Source organism: Gossypium arboreum, chromosome 10 (genome assembly GCF_025698485.1).
Source record: "Gossypium arboreum isolate Shixiya-1 chromosome 10, ASM2569848v2, whole genome shotgun sequence".
Classification (NCBI taxonomy): Eukaryota; Viridiplantae; Streptophyta; class Magnoliopsida; order Malvales; family Malvaceae; genus Gossypium; species Gossypium arboreum.
In genome coordinates, this window is record NC_069079.1 from 73,454,140 (window position 1) to 73,468,406 (window position 14,267).

Here is a 14,267-nt window from a genome sequence, read left to right on the forward strand (position 1 = left end):
TGGGCTCATGTTTGGATATTTGCATTTCAATAAAACACAACTTTTGTTATCAATCTGAATGAATATTCTTTTATACCGATCAATATTCTTTTGACCTTTTTAAATTCTTTCAAATTTTTCATTTCATACATAACACATAAATAAACATTCTTAAAATTCATTCATTCTTTGTACATTCTTTCGTACCCCGCAGGTCCCTAGATATCAATGACATGAGCACTGATACTATAAATCTTGAATTCTCTTTTGGGAAAGACATGTGTATAGAAGAACCTCAGGATTCTGAAGATGACGGGAATTGTGATGTGTCTCCAGATCTATTGAGAATGGTGAAACAAGAGGAGAAACAAATCCTACCCCGTGAGAAAGAGGCAATAGAGAATGTAGTCTTAGAGGAAGGAAAAGAGGTGAAAATAGAGACACATATTGCAAAGGAAATGAGACAAGGTCTTGTTGAGCTACTACGTGAATTCAAAGATATATTTGCATGGTCATATGAGGATATGCTCGGTTTGAATACTGATATCGTGGTACATTATCTTCCTATAAGAAAAGATTGCAAGCCAGTCCAACAGAAATTGCGAAGGATGAGGCCTGATATTATGCTGAAAATAAAAGATGAAGTCAAGAAGCAGTTTGGTGCTGGATTCCTACAAGAGGTTAAGTATTCAAAATGGGTGGCTAATGTTGTGCCTGTCCCTAAGAAGGATGGGAAGGTACGGATGTGTGTTGATTACAGAGATCTGAACAAAGCTAGCTTAAAGGACAACTTTCCTTTACTGCACATCGACCCTTTGGTGGACAATACAGCGGGATATTCGTTGTTTTCTTTTATGGATGGCTTCTCAGGGTACAATCAGATAAAGATACATCTAAGGACATGGATAAAACTACCTTTATAACATTATGGGGCACCTTTTGTTACAAGGTAATACCCTTCGGGCTAAAGAATGCAGGGGCAACATACCAAAGGGCTATGGTGACCTTATTTCATGATATGATGCACAAGGAGATTGAGGTGTATGTTGATGACATGATTGCTAAATCTCGAACAGAGACGGAGCATATTGAAGTTGTGACAGCCTTAAAACGACCCTAGTCGGAATATGGTTTCGGGACCACAAAACCGAGGCATAAAAATAATTTAATATTCATTTTGATGCCTATAATATGTGTTAATTCGTGTGTGACATTTTTGATGTTTTGATTTAGAGTTATAAATGTGAATTTCACTAAAAAGAACCTAGTAGTAAACTTTGAAAGTAGGATAGGGAAATGTGTGATGACTAATTGAATCATGCATGCAAAACAATGGTTTTGCATGTCAAATACCCTTCTTTTTATAAGTGGTGGCGGCCATGATGGTCACATATATATAATATGTATTAAATCTTAATTAAATGACTATTATTTTATGCAAAGGAAAGGAAATAAATAAAAGAAAGAAAAAGAAAAGGGTAATGAAAACAAAGCTTGTATCCTTGGTTCTAGCTTGGCGAAACTTAAAGGAAGAAAGGGATATAGCATTCGGTTGTCTTAAGCTCAAAACAAGGTTAGTAATTCATGTTAGATTTTGGAATTTTAGCTTAATTTAAGTTAATTACTAAGTTCTTTAATTAGCCTATGTTAAAATTTTGGACTTGGGTGGTGAATGAAGCATTCGGCCATGGTTGTTAGTGAAGAAATTTGATTACCTTCTTCATGTTTTAATGAGTAAATGTGATATGGGTGTTAAGCGGAATGATGTTTAAATACGAATGTGTTTGGATGGATGTGCTTATGAGTATGACTTGAGATAAAATGGTGGTAATGTTGTATACACTTGATAAGTATGTTAGATGGTTTGAGATTTGAACTAGTTATCAAGTTCTTTAGGTAGCCCATGCTAGGAATTTTGATTTTGGCATGACTAGGACTTTCGCCATAGTAGCTATTGAGGGTTTAGGTTTGTGATTCATGTTAAATTGGATGATAGGAAGAAAATCGGCTTGTGTATGTGTAGTTGCGAATGTGAATTTAGGTAACATTTCTTGTAACATTGGCATTTTAAAAGTGATGGAATGGGGATTTAAGCTTGATAAGATTTTGTTAAGGATGAATGAAAAAAAAATGTGTATTCGGCTAGGGATGATATGATTGATTGGTGAAGTGGCTAATAGGATTTTAATGAAATTATGCCAAGGCCGAATGTATCATGAAGTAAATAAAATGCTAAATGCGCATTATGTGCTTATACGTATAATCGGCTAGGGAGGTTTGATATGAAGCTTTGATAAGTTTGAGAGATGAATGACCGAATGAGCAATAGGTTATGTATGGATGAATTTTATGCATATGTTTGTGTGTAGCATTAGTAATTTAATGGCATTCGACATTGTTTAATTAAAATTTGAAATGAATGCTTGGAAGATTAAATAGGTCGCTCTAATGACCAAATATGCTAAAAGCTAAAATATGGACAAATGATCTGAATGAATTGGTTTTTGAATTGTATATGGTAGCCGTATGTATGTGTTTGATTGAGAAGTAAATTTGTTTGAATTAGCTCAAGAGCTTAGAGGACCAAAGTTGGATAAAGGGAAGGAAAAAGTGATCGAATAGCCGTCGAAATCGTTCGACAACATCCGAGGTAAGTCTTCGAGTAATGACCCTACTTGAATTATATTGAAATGATTTGTCATATTATGGCGGATAGCCGAATGTGCGTAGGGACTACGTTATAAAGTCAATTGAAATCATGCTCTTTGTGTGTGGCTATTGAGCCGAAATTGGAAAGGTTTGATAAATGTTTTGTGTTTGAGCCTTAGTAACGAAAATGAAATATGGATGTGTCATGATTATTGATATATGTGTGCATGAGCATTTGAATGATACCCGGGCTAAGTCCCGAAGGCATTTATGCTAGTGATTATATCCGGGCTAAGACCCGAAGGCATTTGTGCGAGTTGTTATATCCGGGCTAAGACCCGAAGGCATTCGTGCGAGTTGTTATATCCGGGCTAAGACCCGAAGGCATTTGTGCGAGTTGCTATACCCGGGTTAAGACCCGAAGGCAATTGTGCTTGTGGTTATATCCGGCTAAATTCCGAAGAAACTTGGTTTGAAGGTGAGCGTTTTGTGCTGTAATAAATTCAATTAATACGCTCGAAAAACCCAAACGATAAGGTATGTTTGCATGTGCATCGGAAAAGTCGATTCGTTTGAAATAGTATTCGTTCAATCGACTAACGAACTTTCGGCTCTTAGATAGGTTGATACCTTGTGTGTGTATATGTTGATGAAGTGTGAAGTAAGTATGATTATGAGAATGTGTATTAATAAAGTGATTCATTTAGATATGTGAACGTAATACTTTAGTCAAAGCCGATTTCATTACTTGAAACTTACTAAGCATTAAAATGCTTACCCCGTTGCTTTGGCTCTTTGTTTTCTAGATTTTGTTCGTTAGCTATCGGATTCGGGATCATCAAGTCAAGTCATCCACACTATCAAAGCCCTTTGGTACTCTTTTAGTTGAACTCTGGATATGGCATGTATAGGACTACCCTTTGTTGTTTTTCAAGTACTTTTTGTGATGTATGTGTGTACAGCCATGCGAAAATGGCTCGTAGAAGTGGAGCATGGCATTAGACCATTTGTGTCTATGTATATATATATGGTTTCATGATGTGACTATGGACTGGAATGGAAGTGTTGGGCAAATGATCAGCCATTGGAATGGCTAAATATGATCATATGTGGACCTATGTATGACAAAACTCTAGTTGGTCCATGGAAACCACGAAATAGGTAAAATTTACCTTGAAAACAGATGCTGACAGCAGCAGTGGTGTGGATTTGAAAAATCACTAAAATTTGTAGGAATGGAATTAAATAGTGAATAAATTATGTAATCGAACCTTGATGAATCTTTTTTCATATGAAAGTAACGAAACGATCATATGAACAGTATATTAAGAGATATTAAAGTGCTCGTGAAACAGGGCCAGAACGGTTTCTGGATCCCCTGTTTCGACTTTGAAAATTTACCATAAATTATCCAGAGACAATTAGAAGTCATGCCTTATATGTATAGATTCCTCTTTGAGTCTAGTTTCATTAGAAACAAACGGAATGAGCATTGAAGCTCTGTACATGGAGATATCCAAGTCGTAATACATGAAGGTCAGAGTAGTCGAACCCAGAATCAGGGGAGAATTTAACTAATAAACTGTACCAATTGGCCTGACCAAAAATTCTATAAATAAATCCACAGGTGGATATATGAGTCTAATTTCAGGGAAAATTTACAGAATCAGTTTTAGAGTTTTGGAACTCGAGATATGATTTTTAAGGCGACAGTGACGCAGTTAGCCAGCCTGTCTGGAATTTTTTTTAAATGGATTTGTGAAAACAAAGTAATTAAGTCTGTTAGCACCTCGCGTTCGACTCAAACAGCGGTATCGGTGCACGGGTGTTACAATTTTATTGGTATCAGAGCTACGGTTTAGTCGATTCTAGGACTACCGTAATACGTTTGGGTCTAGCTATACATGCCATTATGTGATTAATTGATAGTGTGGTGATTTCTGACATTTGAATTTGTGTTTATTTATTGTAATGGATCCCGATCCCAACCGAGCGATAGCTGATGATATGGAGAGTGTGGTGCCTGCTCCCGCACAAGGGACAGCGCCTGCGGACTCTCAACCTATTGCTAGCAATCCGAATGATGAGGCTAGGCAAGCTTTTTATAGCGTGATGAATGATTGGTTCAACCAATACATTCGAACTAATACGGCTGTTCCACAACCTCCATTCCCGACTAATACAACCCCCGCACCTACAATACCTCCGGTAACTGACCAAATAAGGTCAAATAAGCCCCCAGTTGACAGAATCCGAAAACATGGGGCTACTGAATTTAAAGCTACGGATAGCGACGATGCCGAGCAAGCTGAATTTTGGTTGGACAACACTATCCGGGTACTCGATGAGCTATCTTGTACACCCGATGAATGCCTAAAGTGTACTATCTCCTTGCTACGCGATTCTGCCTACTATTGGTGGAGTACTCTGACTTCTGTTGTGCCCCGAGAGCAAGTAACTTGGGAGTTTTTCCAAACTGAGTTTCGGAAAAAGTATATCAGTCAGAGATTTGTTGATAAAAAACGGAAGGAATTTCTTGAGCTTAAGCAAGGTTCTATGTCAGTTACTGATTACGAGCGAAAATTTGTTAGACTTAGTAGATACGCTCGGGAATGTGTTTCGTCCGAGGCTATCATGTGTAAACGCTTCGAGGATGGGCTGAATGAAGATATAAAAATGTTCGTTGGCATTCTTGAAATACGAGAGTTCGTAGTACTTGTCAAGCGAGCTTGTAAAGCCGAAGAGCTTAGAAAAGAAAAACAAAAAGTTGATGTGGGAACTGGAGAGTTTCGTAAAAGATCCTCGGGAAAGTCTCTTCAACAGGCATCGAAGAAATTTCGAGATGATGTGGGCCGGTCTAGAGGCACTTCGGGCCTTTTTAGACGAGATCGTGATCGACCCCCTGTGGGTACACGAGGCACTTCGGTCGCCAGTGTTGGGAATGAACGTCGAGACAGAACGGAGTGTCAGCATTGTGGTAAATGGCATTCGGGGAGCTGTAGGTTCCATGACCGCTCCTGCTATAAGTGTGGATCAGCTGACCACTTTATCAAGGATTGCCCGAGGTTGCCTGAACAAAATGTAAGTCAGAGTGGGAAACCAGGTGCTACTACTGCTCGGGGTAGACCGTCTAGAAACACGGGCAATGCTAGTGGCGGTCAGAGAGGATCTAGAGGTGCTACAACCAGATCTGAGGCTCGTGCGCCTGCTAGAGCTTATGCTATACGTGCCCGCGAGGATGCTTCTTCGCCTGATGTTATTCTTGGTACTTTTACTCTCTTTGATACTAATGTAATTGCTTTGATTGACCGGTTCTACTCATTCTTATATATGTGAAATCTTAGCATCCAAAGAAGACTTTACCTATTGAGTCTACTGAGTTCGTAATTCGGGTGTCAAATCCCTTGGGTCGTTACGTGCTTGTCGACAAAGTGTGTAAGAAATGTCCCCTAGTAATTCGAGGTTCCTATTTTCCGGCGGACTTGATGCTTCTGCCTTTTGATGAATTTGATGTTATTCTCTGTTTGGATTGGTTGACCGTGCATGATGCGGTTGTGAATTGCAAAAGCAAGACTATTGATTTGAGGTGCGCAAATAACGAGATAATCCGAGTTGAGTCTACGGACTTGAATGGGTTGCCAGCTGTAATACCCTCAATGTTGGCTCAGAAATATGTAAGAAAGGGGTATGAAGCATACCTTGCGTATGTACTTGATAACAAGGAATTAGAAAAGAAACTTGAATCGGTACCAGTAATTTGTGAATACCCGGATGTTTTTCCCGAAGAATTACCGGGTTTACCACCTATTCGGGAAATAGAGTTTGGCATCGAACTGGTACCTGGGACCACACCGATTTCGATAGCTCCGTATCATATGGCACCAACAGAATTAAAGGAGTTGAAAGCTCAGTTGCAAGAGTTGGTGGATAGAGGTTTTGCTCGCCCGAGTTTTTCACCTTGGGGTGCACCAGTGTTGTTTGTGAAAAAGAAGGACGGAACCATGAGGTTGTGCATCGACTATCGTCAGCTTAATAAAGTGACAATAAAGAACAAATATCCGTTACCGTGTATCGATGATTTGTTCGATCAACTGAAGGGAGCCTCAGTGTTCTCAAAAATAGATTTAAGATCGGGCTATTATCAGTTGCGAATTCGAGATTCGGACATACCCAAAACTGCCTTCAGAACGAGATATGGTCACTACGAGTTCTTAGTGATGCCGTTTGGGCTCACTAATGCCCCTGCGATATTTATGGATTTGATGAATCGGATCTTCAGACCATATTTGGATCGGTTCGTAGTTGTGTTCATTGATGACATCTTGGTCTATTCAAGAGATGAGACCGAACATGCTGAGCACCTGAGATTAGTGTTACAAATTTTACGGGATAAGCAGTTATATGCCAAGTTCAGTAAATGTGAGTTTTGGTTACGAGAAGTTAGCTTTTTGGGTCATGTAGTATCTGTATCGGGCATTCGAGTTGATCCGAGCAAAATTTCAGCCATACTTAACTGGAAGCCTCCAAGAAATATTACCGAAGTTCGGAGCTTCCTGGGGCTCGCCGGTTATTACCGACGATTTGTAAAAGGTTTCTCGATAATAGCCACACCAATGACGAAGCTACTTCAAAAGGATGTTAAGTTCGAATGGACGGAGAAATGTCAGAAAAGTTTCGATCAACTGAAAACTTATTTGACTGAAGCTCCAATTTTAGTGTAACCCGAATCAGGCAAAGAGTTTGTCATTTATAGTGACACATCCCTACTTGGGTTGGGTTGCGTATTGATGCAAGAAGGTCGAGTTGTGGCCTATGCGTCGAGACAATTGAAGCCACACGAGAGAAATTATCCGACCCATGATCTCGAACTAGCCGCCATCGTATTTGCTTTGAAAATATGGCGACATTATTTGTTTGGTGAGAAGTGCCATGTATTTTAGGATCACAAAAGTCTCAAATATTTGATGGCTCAGCGAGACTTGAATCTACGACAAAGGCGTTGGCTTGAGTTGTTGAAAGATTATGAGCTTGTCATTAATTATCACCCGGGAAAGGCTAATGTGGTTGCGGACGCCTTAAGCCGGAAATCACTGTTTGGTTTGGGAGCGATGAATGTACACTTATCTGTTCTACCCGACAATGTGTTAGTAGCTGAATTAAAAGCCAAACCATTATTGATTCATCAAATTCGTGAAGCTCAGAAAGTCGATGATGAATTGGTTGCAAAACGGGTTGAGTGTGTTCCGAACAAGGAATCGGAGTTTCAAATTGATGATGATGATTGTTTGAGGTTCAGAAGTCGTTTGTGTGTTCCAAGGAATTCGGAACTCATTTCGATGATTCTGAACGAAGCCCATTGTAGCCGAATGTCAATTCACCCGGCAAGATGAAAATGTACAATGATTTGAAATGTCGGTTTGGTGGCATGGTATGAAACGAGACATCTCCGACTTTGTTTGAGATGTTTAATATGTCAACAAGTGAAAGCGAACATCAAGTGCCTTGAGATTACTTCACCGATCACGATACCCGAGTGGAAATGGGATCGAGTCATAATGGACTTTGTGTCCGGACCGCCATTGTCGCAAGTAAGAAGGATGCGATTTGGGTTGTTGTTGATAGACCGACTAAGTCGGCTCACTTTATCCCGCGCGTCACGGATTTTTCATTGGATAAACTAGCTGAATTGTACGCTTCTCGATTGTGAGATTACACGGTACCGATTTACATTGTGTCGGATAGAGATCCGAGATTCACCTCGCGATTTTGGAAGAAATTGCAAGAAGCCTTGGGTACCAAGCTGCATTTTAGCACCGCTTTTCATCCACAAACCGATGGTCAATCTGAGCGGGTAATTTAGATACTTGAGGATATGTTGAGATGTTGCGTCCTTGAGTTTAATGGTTCATGGGAATGATATTTACCTTTGATTGAATTCGCTTACAACAATAGTTTTCAATCAAGTATTAAGATGGCACCTTACGAGGCTTTGTACGGGCGTAAATGCCGTACACCATTGTTTTGGACCGAGCTCGGTGAAAGCAAAATTTTCGGAGTGGATTTGATTAAAGATGCTGAACAGAAAGTAAAAGTAATCCGTGAAAGTCTGAAGATAGCCTCCGATCGTCAGAAGTCGTACGCGGATCTGAAACGAAAAGACATTGAGTATCAGGTGGGAGATAAAGTGTTTCTTAAAGTTTCGCCTTGGAAAAAGATACTCAGATTTGGCCGTAAAGGCAAATTGAGTCCGAGGTTCATTGGGCCATATGAAGTATCCGAACGAGTCGGTCCAGTTGCATATCGATTGATTTTGCTTCCTGAACTTGAAAAGATTCACGACGTCTTTCATGTTTCGATGCTTCGACGTTATAGATCTGATCCATCGCACATAATTAATCCATCAAAGGTTGGAATTCAACCCGATATGAGTTATGAAGAAGAACCGATTCGTATCCTAGCTCGTGAAGTGAAAGAGTTGCAAAACAAAAGGGTTCCATTAGTGAAAGTGTTATGGCTCAAACACGGGATGGAAGAAGCTACTTGGGAACCCGAGAACTCTATGAAAGAGCGATACCCAAACCTATTTACCGGTAAGATTTTCGGGGACGAAAATTTCTAAAGAGGGGGAGAGTTGTGACAGCCTTAACATGACCCTAGTCGGAATATGGTTTCGGGACCACAAATCCGAGGCATAAAAATAATTTAATATTCATTTTGATGCCTATAATATGTGTTAATTCGTGTGTGACATTTTTGATGTTTTGATTTAGAGTTATAAATGTGAATTTCACTAAAAAGGACCTAGTAGTAAACTTTGAAAGTAGGATAGTGAAATGTGTGATGACTAATTGAATCATGCATGCAAAACAATGGTTTTGCATGTCAAATACCCCTTCTTTTTATAAGTGGTGGCCGGCCATGATGGTCACATATATATAATATGTATTAAATCTTAATTAAATGACTATTATTTTATGCAAAAGAAAGGAAATAAATAAAAGAAAGAAAAGAAAAGGGTAATGAAAACAAAGCTTGTATCCTTGGTTCTAGCTTGGCGAAACTTAAAGGAAGAAAGGGATATAGCATTCGGTTGTCTTAAGCTCAAAACAAGGTTAGTAATTCATGTTAGATTTTGGAATTTTAGCTTAATTTAAGTTAATTACTAAGTTCTTTAATTAGCCTATGTTAAAATTTTGGACTTGGGTGGTGAATGAAGCATTCGCCATGGTTGTTAGTGAAGAAATTTGATTACCTTCTTCATGTTTTAATGAGTAAATGTGATATGGGTGTTAAGCGGAATCATGTTTAAGTACGAATGTGTTTGGATGGATCGCTTACAGTATGACTTGAGATAAAATGGTGGTAATGTTGTATACACTTGATAAGTATGTTAGATGGTTTGAGATTTGAACTAGTTATCAAGTTCTTTAGGTAGCCCATGCTAGGAATTTTGATTTTGGCATGACTAGGACTTTCGGCCATAGTAGCTATTGAGGGTTTAGGTTTGTGATTCATGTTAAATTGGATGATAGGAAGAAAATCGGCTTGTGTATGTGTAGTTGCGAATGTGAATTTAGGTAACATTTCTTGTAACATTGGCATTTTAAAAGTGATGGAATGGGGATTTAAGCTTGATAAGATTTTGTTAAGGATGAATGAAAAAAAATGTGCATTCGGCTAGGGATGATATGATTGATTGGTGAAGTGGCTAATAGGATTTTTAATGAAATTATGCCAAGGCCGAATGTATCATGAAGTAAATAAAATGCTAAATGCGCATTATGTGCTTATATTATAATCGGCTAGGGAGGTTTGATATGAAGCTTTGATAAGTTTGAGAGATGAATGACCGAATGAGCAATAGGTTATGTATGGATGAATTTTATGCATATGTTTGTGTGTAGCATTAGTAATTTAATGGCATTCGACATTGTTTAATTAAAATTTGAAATGAATGCTTGGAAGATTAAATAGGTCGCTCTAATGACCAAATATGCTAAAAGCTAAAATATGGACAAATGATACTGAATGAATTGGTTTTTGAATTGTATATGGTAGCCGTATGTATGTGTTTGATTGAGAAGTAAATTTGTTTGAATTAGCTCAAGAGCTTAGAGGACCAAAGTTGGATAAAGGGAAGGAAAAGTGATCGAATAGTCGTCGAAATCGTTCGACAACATCCGAGGTAAGTCTTGAGTAATGGCCCTACTTGAATTATATTGAAATGATTTGTCATATTATGGCGGATAGCCGAATGTGCGTAGGGACTACGTTATAAAGTCAATTGAAATCATGCTCTTTGTGTGTGGCTATTGAGCCGAAATTGGAAAGGTTTGATAAATGTTTTGTGTTTGAGCCTTAGTAACGAAAATGAAATATGGATGTGTCATGATTATTGATATATGTGTGCATGAGCATTTGAATGATACCCGAGCTAAGTCCCGAAGGCATTTATGCTAGTGATTATATCCGAGCTAAGACTCGAAGGCATTTGTGCGAGTTGTTATATCCGGGCTAAGACCAAGGCATTCGTATGAAGTTGTTATATCCGGCTAAGACCGAAGGCATTTGTGCGAATTTGTTATATCAGGGCTAAGACCAAGGCATTTGTGCGAAGTTGCTATACCGGGTTAAGACCAAGGCAATTGTGCTTGTGGTTATATCCGGCTAAATTCCGAAGAAACTTGGTTTGAAGGTGAGCGTTTTGTGCTGTAATAAATTCAATTAATATGCTCGAAAAACCCAAACGATAAGGTATGTTTGCATGTGCATCGGAAAAGTTGATTCGTTTGAAATAGTATTCGTTCAATCGACTAACGAACTTTCGGCTCTTAGATAGGTTGATACCTTGTGTGTGTATATGTTGATGAAGTGTGAAGTAAGTATGATTATGAGAATGTGTATTAATAAAGTCATTCATTTAGCTATGTGAACGTAATACTTTAGTCAAAGCCGATTTCATTACTTGAAACTTACTAAGCATTAAAATGCTTACCCCGTTGCTTTGGCTCTTTGTTTTCTAGATTTTGTTCGTTAGCTATCGGATTCGGGATCATCGAAGTCTAAGTCATCCACACTATCAAAGCCCTTTGGTACTCTTTTAGTTGAACTCTGGATATGGCATGTATAGCACTACCCTTTGTTGTTTTTCAAGTACTTTTTGTGATGTATGTGTGTACAGCCATGCGAAAATGGCTCGTAGAAGTGGAGTATGGCATTAGACCATTTGTGTTTATGTATATATATATGGTTTCATGATGTGACTATGGACTGGAATGGAAGTGTTGGGCAAATGATCAGCCATTGGAATGGCTAAATATGATCATATGTGGACCTATGTATGACAAAACTCTAGTTGGTCCATGGAAACCACGAAATAGGTAAAATTTACCTTGAAAACAGATGCTGACAGCAGCAGTGGTGTGGATTTGAAAAATCACTAAAATTTGTAGGAATGGAATTAAATAGTGAATAAATTATGTAATCTAACCTTGATGAATCTATTTTCATATGAAAGTAACGAAACGATCATATGAATAGTATATTAAGAGATATTAAAGTTCTCGTGAAACAGGGCCAGAACAGTTTCTGGATCCCCTATTTTGACTTTGAAAATTTACCATAAATTATCCAGAGATAATTAGAAGTCATGCCTTATATTTATAGATTTCCCCTTGAGTCTAGTTTCATTAGAAACAAACGGCATGAGTATTGAAGCTCTGTACAGGGAGATATCTAAGTCGTAATACATGAAGGTCAGAGTAGTCGAACCCAGAATCAGGGGAGACTTTAACTAATAAACTGTACCAATTGGCCCAACAAAAAATTCTAGAAATAAATCCACAGATGGATATATGAGTCTAATTTCAGGGAAAATTTACGGAATCAGTTTTAGAGTTTTGGAACTCGAGATATGATTTTTAAGGTGATAGTGACGCAGTTAGCCAGCCTGTCTGGAATTTTTTTTTTAAATGGACTGTGAAAACAAAGTAATTAAGTCTGTTAGCACCTCGCGTTCGACTCCGGCAACGGTATCGGGTACGGGGTGTTACAGAAGTCTTGAAGAAGTTGTTCCTGAGATTAAGGAAGTTTCAGTTGAAGCTTAATCCAGCAGAGTGCATCTTCGGAGCTAGGTCGGGGAAGTTATTGGGCTTTGTGATCAGCAAAAAGGGAATAGAAGTTGACTCAGACAAGGTTAGAGCCATACGAGAATTGCCTCCACCACGTACTCAAAAGGAATTTCGGGGTTTTCTTGGAAGATTGAATTATATCGCTCGGTTTATTTCACAATTAACCGAGAAATGTGATCCTATATTTTGCCTCATTAGAAAACACAACCAAGGTACTTGGGATGAGGAATGTCAGAATGCTTTTGATAAGGTTAAGCAATACTTGTTAAACGCTCGAGTGTTATCTCCGCCTAGTCCAGATAGACCATTAATTCTGTACTTATCAGTGTTTAGTAATTCTATGGGATGTGTGCTTGGCCAACATGACGAGTCAGGAAGAAAAGAGAAGGCGATATATTACCTCAGCAAGAAATTCACAGAGTGTGAGATGAGATATTCGTCAATTGAGAAATTGTGTTGTGCTTTAATCTGGACGACTCGAAGGTTGAGGCAATATATGTTATATCATACGACTTGGCTAATTTCGAAACTTGATCCATTAAAGTACATGATGGAGTCAACAGCCCTAAATAGAAGAATGGCAAGGTGGCAAGAACTGCTTTCAGAGTTTGATATAGTCTATGTGAGTCAAAAGGCTATAAAAGGGAGCGCGATAGCAAAATTTCTGGCTAGCAGAGCTCTAGAAGATTATGAGCCATTGAGCTTTGATTTCCCTAATGAGGAGTTGATGTATGTGGCAACTATTGAAGAACATCCATGGAAGCTGAACTTTGACGGCACATCCAACGCGGTAGGAAATGGAATTGGGGCGGTCTTGGTATCCCCAAATGGTGATCATTATCCATTTACATGTAAATTGGATTTTGACTGCACGAACAATATGGTCGAGTATGAAGCATGTATCATGGGGATTCGAGCAGCCAAAGAGCTGAAAATTAGAACCTTGTAAGTATATGGGGACTCTGCGTTGGTAATTTATCAGCTTAGGGGTGAATGGGAGACAAGAGACCCCAAATTGATGCATTATCGAAAGGTAGTTTTGGAGTTACTTGAGGAGTTTGATAATATTACCTTTAATTATCTCCACGAGATAAAAATCAGATGGCAGATGCTTTAGCAACACTGGCTTCCATGATTAAAGCATATAAACAAGAGGATGTTAGACCAATTCAGATGAGTATTTCTGAAGTTCCAGCTCATTGCTATAACATCGAAGAAGAGGAAAAGGATGACTATCCTTGGTATCAAGATATATTACGATATGTGTGGAATTGTGAATATCCGGAACAGGCAACTGAGAACGATAAAAAAACTTTGAGGAGGTTAGCCTGCGAATATGTACTAGATGGGGATATCCTTTATAAAAGAAGGAAAGATCAAGTACTTTTGAGATGAGTCAATGCTGTGGAAGCTAGACAAATCTTGGAAGAAGTACATGAAGGCGTTTGTGGGACACATGCTAATGGCTTTACAATGGCAAGGAAAATCATGAGGTTTGGATACTATTGG